We start from the raw sequence: 6289 nt of genomic DNA, 5'->3' as shown, positions 1-6289 counted from the left end.
GTACTCTCCATTTAATGTAATATACCCATTGAGATGCTTTTTTCACGGCTCAAAATAGTTTTTGAACTCATCAATTTTGATGCCTTTTAGTGTTTCGGCCGTTTTTTGTTTCACCTCTTCCACATATGCAAAAACATTTCCCTTTGAGGAATTTTTTCATCCAAGGAAACAAACAAAAAAAAGTTGCTCGGGGCAAGATCAGGCGAATACTGAGGGTAGGGCACAAGGGTCATGCCATTTTTGGTCCAAAACTGCTGCACACTCAGTGCAGTGTTGGAAAGTGAATTGTCATGGTGAAAGAACCACTCACCTGTTTGCCACAACTCAGGATGTTTCTTCCAAAAATTGTGATGCAACCTTCTCAAAACTTCCAGATAAAAAATTTTGGCTGACTGTTTGATCTGAAGAAACGAATTTCGAGTGTACTACAAGGGGCCCACTTTCCAAAAGATCATTTCTTTCTATTTTTTATTTTTTTTATTTTTTGGTCCCCTCTCATAATGGTCTGGCATAGTTAATAATAATAAGCTACATGTGCATTAGATTTTTAAACAAAAAATTTAGTTTAATCTTCATGAAAAACTTGTGAGTTAGGTTTAATTATTCACATTGCACATAAGTACTTTAAAAGATTTGCTCTAAGTCACACAGCTAAACTAAGCCTGGAAAAATAATAGTAAAATTTGTATAGCAAGTATACAGATCTATAGAAGAACTGCTCTGAGAACTTCACAGACTCAATTTAATTCTCAGGAAGGAAAATTTGCCCAAAGTAAGATAAGTGGTCATTAGTACGTTCCCAGACCCTGTGCTCTCCACCACTATCTGACACATCCTCTTCTTTCTCTAGAAGCTTCTAGATGAATAAAAGAAATACTGAGGTCTAATGTTTTAGGATTCTGGCTCAGTGTCACATAGTACAAATAACCAAAGAGTGACAATAGCTACAAAAGAAAAGAATGAATTCTCAAATGTTCTGCAAGTAAAAAATGAAATCTTGAGATGCTAAAATTTTTATTTCTATGTCATTATCTTGACTTCATCTTCAGAAAATAGCAGTCTTGCTTCAAATCACCTAAAAGTATTTAAGAAATGGCAATATCTTCACCTCCAATGTTCCTAAAGGGAACATTTTAATGTACTAAGCTATTCTATTACTACATTAGGAGAAGATTTGGTTGAAACCAAAGGAGAGAAGAGAATGGTCATAAAATTGGTTTAATGTAAAATACCATCTGTTTCTGATGATTCTAATGTTTTGTTTTGTTTTGTTTTTGAGTTGGAGTCTCACTCTGTTGCCCAGACTGGAGTGCTGTGGCCGCTCCTGGCCACCGCAGCCTCTACCTGCTGGGCTCCGGCGATCCTTCCGCCTCAGCCTTCCAAGTAGCTGGAACTACAGGCACGTGCTATCATGCCTGGCTAATTTTTGATTTATTGTAGAGATGAAGTCTCGCCAAATTGCCCAGGCGGGTCTCTAATCCACAGGCCTAATCCACTCACCTCAGCCTCTCAAAGGTGCAAGATTACAGGCTGAGCCACCAAGCCCGGCTCGATTCTAATGTTTTAAGGCTGAGAAGGAGGACAAGTAGTGTAAGTGAAACAATAGAAATCACTAGACAATTAACTATTTAAAAGTAGTTCCATCAATTTAAAAAAAATCTTTAATGATTTTACATACACTTTTGCCGGATTCCAGCTCCAGCTGGGTTCAGGGTACCCCAAAGGTGGAGATGGCATTGGCGTTTGGGGGGAAGAAGAAAGAGAGAAAGAGAGAGAGAGAGAGAGAAAGAGACTGGACCCTGTCTAGTGCAGAAGCCGTTTATTGGGAATAACAACGGGTCTTTTATACACAGTCAGGTGTGTGAGGGGCGTTCCCCACCCACCAGATGTTCTTTCAGGTATAATCCCATAACAGATGTTAAACCTAATCCATGAAACCTTAATCCATGACTGCCTCTAAACTCTTTTCGTACTGCCTATAAACCCTTTTCATATTGCCTATAAACGCTTTTCGTACTAATACCAAGTTAAACAATTCTATAGAGACTTAAGTACTTACTTTACAAACTAAAGTGGCCCAACCCAGAATGTTTGGAATGTGGCCCAGTCCAAAGTTCACAGTGGGCTACCTGCAAGTAACCCAGTCGCATTCTTTCAACAAAAAGACTGTCTTCTAAAACTATATTCTACAATTTACACTTTATTCAACTTCAATAAATTCTAAGATCATGACCCAGAAGCCTGTGACCAATACTAAGGCTCTCAGATGTGACCCAAGTTTGAATTGTAAGTTGTGTGAAAGCCAAAACTGCAGTTTGTGGAAGAATGGGAGCAATGAGCTTCTAAAGTTAGCTTGTGTTCGTCCTGGTCTCAGAGTTTTTATGTTTTGAGCTCACAGGAGCTTAATCTGGTTAGTGCTGAGTAGAAAGGGGGAGGAAACGGGGTCAATAGCTCCCGAACGCATCTTAGTGGTCTCGGGGTCAATGGCCCTTCCTGATCCCTAACGCTCAGTAGGCCTCCGTGACTGGTTCCCAACACACTTTGAGTGAGTCATAGTCACATCTTGGATTTTCTGTTAAACATATCAGATAAATTCTTAATAAACTTGAATATAATCTTCAGCAATATCTTTAGAAATTATGATTTGTAGCTGTTCTGTACAGAAATGGGAATAAGTACTTAGGCAAGGGAGGTATAAATTGTATAGCTGTGTGCAATGATCAAATATTCATTGAGAGTGACAAGTGAACCAAGTGTATTAGACATGATCCTGTCTAGTGAGCTGGAATTTCAAACTCAACATGGCTACAAGTCACATATGATAGTTTACATGATATATTTAGAGGAAAGTGGAATTTTAAAAGGTAATAATGAATGAACTTTCCGTTACATAGAGAATGTCCGGAATATGATTTGTAAAAAATGGTTTTAAAGATAGCATTGTGTCATATAAATGAACTTAAATAAAATCTCAATGAACAATCATTGAGAGATGGGTTAGGAAGTTTGTATGTGAGTCTTCTCTCTGTATTCTCATTTACAGAAAATTTAGAAAATGCTAAATTAAGTCAATGTGAATGTTGTAAAAGAGAAAAAAGTAAAGAAATAGCAGATGCAATCTACTAATTGCCATTTTAACCTAAGTGATCAAAAATCATAAAGCGTGTATTCAAAAAAGATGAGTTGTCTCAAGCAAAGATAAATAATAGAAAAAAAATTGTAATTGGTACAGAGGTATAAACAACAAAATCTGAAAACTAAAGAGTTTACTCCTAACTTTATTCTGCCATGTATGTGAATTTTCAAATGAATTTGTCAGTTCAACCATTTTCTTAGTTATAATGTTTGTATAAAATGTAAACATTAGAATTTCTGCTATGACTTCTGTGGAAAAAAACATTTTTTATACATTAAGACAGGTTATTATTACTATAAAATGAAGTACTCTAAAAAGATAAGGAACCAAATTTGAATAAAAGATTTTTTTATAAGAAGAGTAGTTATTTCTATCACGTTATTGTCCTTGTGTTTAGTATAGCCCCAATACACAATAACCACTGTTATGTATTGAATCGTGTCCCTCTCCCACCAAATATATGTTGAAATTCTAAGCACCACCATCTCAAAATGTGACTGTATATACAAATAGGGTTGTTGCAGTTGTAATTAATTAAATTAAGATGAGGTCATACTGGAGTAGGATGGATCCCTACTTAAACATGACTGGGCCCTTACATAAGAAATTGGCCACATAAGGACAGAGCACACAGGGAAAATCCCATGTGATGGCAACAACAGAAACTGGAATGTGCAGCTGCCAACCAAGGAATGCCAAAGATTGGCAGCAAAAGACCAGAAGCTGAAAGAGGCAAGGAAGGATTCCCCTACAGTTTTCAGGGGAAGCATAATCCTGCCAACACCTTGATTTCAGAGTTCTAGCCTCCAGAACTGAGAGATAAATTTCTGATGTTTAAAGTCACTCAGTGTGTAGTACATTGTTACAGAAGCCTTGGGAAATTAATAAGGCACTATAGAGATTGTATTTCTTTCCCTTCTTTAGTCCCTGTCTGTTTGCAAAGAAGGCACAGTGGAAGGAGTGTAATAAACCTGTTTAAATTCTGATGCCACCATTTACTAGTGATCTTTAGACAACGCATTTTGTTTTTCCAAGTTGTAGGTTACGCATCTGGAAAATGAGAATAAACCTTCAAAAAGTTCTGAAAAAAATTAAATAAGATGATATATATAAAATACAACTTGGGGGGCTCCTGGCAAGATGGCAACGGCAAAGGTGGACTTGTGAGGTTCTCCGAACGTGAGTTTCCAAAAAGACTCTTACTTTTCTTCCCCCATCCCCCAGCCCACCATCAGTCATGCTGGTCTGAGGCCCGGGGACCTTCAGTCCCACACAGGGCCAGATATCGTGGGCCCCCTGCTGCTGCTGCTCCACCACGTGTGTGGGAGTCTCAGGTCTCAGCTCCCTCCCTGGCTACATCATCTCCTGCCCAGCACCAAGCTGCCAGTCACTCAGGGAGGCTCTGGGTGCCTGACCCTCAGAGACACCGGTCCCATTCCTGGCTGAAGTACCCTGTGGGGGGCCTAGGGCCACTCTTGCTGCTCACTGCCAGCCCTTTGGAGCTTTGGAGCTCTGGGCCCACCCTGGCTGAGGTACTCAGTGCGTGACCCCAAGCTTGGGGACCCAGACAAGCAGAGAGTAATGGATCTGCAAAAGTGAATCTGCGCTGGCCATTCTCCAGGCAGAGATTTCCATTGCCCCACCTACCTATCAACAAACCCCACCTCAGTACCTAAGGACCAAGACTACATACTGATACACGGACAGATTGTAAGGCAGAGGAAAATAGGTTCCAGTGTGCTCATACACCTGTTCATGGATGCTAGAATCAGCATATACACTCTGAACCACAGCTTCCCCCTCAATGAAACCTCAAAACTGCAAAAAGTACAGTCTGCCACCCACACTCCAACCTCAAAAGTGAACAAAGCCAGAAGACCCTCATAAGGAATAACAAGACATTGCAGAATAGAAACAAAAGCAACCCCACCTTCCCTCGAAAACAGAATTTAAAAAGGGGAGGGAAAGGGGGAGAGAGAGAAAAATCTACACAAATGAAGAAAAACCAAAAGAAGAGTATGTGTCTCTCCCAGACCCCTGGGAGGGCATACACTGAGAAAACTAACTTTGGAATGCAAACAATGAAGAGCCCACATAATGAAGGGTCTCAAACTACAAACCTAGATATCAAGATAATAATGGAAAGATTAAAAAGAATTGAGGAGACACAAGAAGAAACTAGGAAGGAGCTGATATCTGAGATAACAGTAATAAAGAATACCGTGAATGAAATAAATAACAAACTGATAAGCATGGAAAACAGAATTACCCAAGCAGAAGAAAGAATCTCAGAGCTTGAGGACCAAAATATAGAACTAACCCAAACTCTTAAAAACACAGAAAATAAGCTCAAAAAGACAGAACAAAACCTTCAAAGAATGAGTGATTACTTCAAGAGACTGAACCTAAAAGTAATTGGCATTCCTGAGGCAGAAAGAGAGACAGAGACCACACTGGAACAAACTTTCCATGAGATCATTCAAGAAAACTTCCCTTATCTAATCAATGATGCAAAAACTCAAACACAAGAGATTCAGAGAATCCCTGAAACACAACAAATGAGCAGACCAACTCCCAGACACATAATAATTCGTCTAAACAAAGTAGGCATAAAAGAAAAAATCCTAAAAACAACAAGAGAAAAAGGCCAGATCACCTACCATGGAAGAACAATCAGAATAGCAGCAGATTTATCTACAGAAACCCTGCAGGCTAGGAGAGCTTGGAGTCCTATCTTCAAAGTCCTCAAAGTTAAGCAATTTCAACCAAGAATAAACTACCCAGTCAAGTTAAGCTTCATCAGTGAGGGAGAATTAAAATCTTTCCCAACTATCCAATTCCTAAGAACTTACGCTGCCACCAGACTACCTCTACATGAAACACTTAAGAAAGTACTAAACACAGAAGAAAAAGAAAAAAGAACAACATTCTTCACAAGAGTACAGGAAAAAGAATAAAATATACACGAACCAATCCCAAAACCAAAAGAAAGAAAAAAAAAAAGTGGAAGAACAACAACTCTTTAAGAACTCTATGATAGGGACAAACTCTCACATTTCAATAATTAGACTGAATGTGAGTGGACTAAATGCAGCACTGAAAAGACATAGAATGGCAAAATGGATAAAATATCACCAGGCAACAATATACTGC

The sequence above is a fragment of the Carlito syrichta genome, unplaced genomic scaffold (assembly GCF_000164805.1).
Source record: "Carlito syrichta isolate Samal-C Ts95f unplaced genomic scaffold, Tarsius_syrichta-2.0.1 Scaffold314393, whole genome shotgun sequence".
NCBI lineage: Eukaryota > Metazoa > Chordata > Mammalia > Primates > Tarsiidae > Carlito > Carlito syrichta.
The sequence above is the reverse complement of the archived record's forward strand: the minus strand, read 5'-3'. Positions refer to the sequence as shown.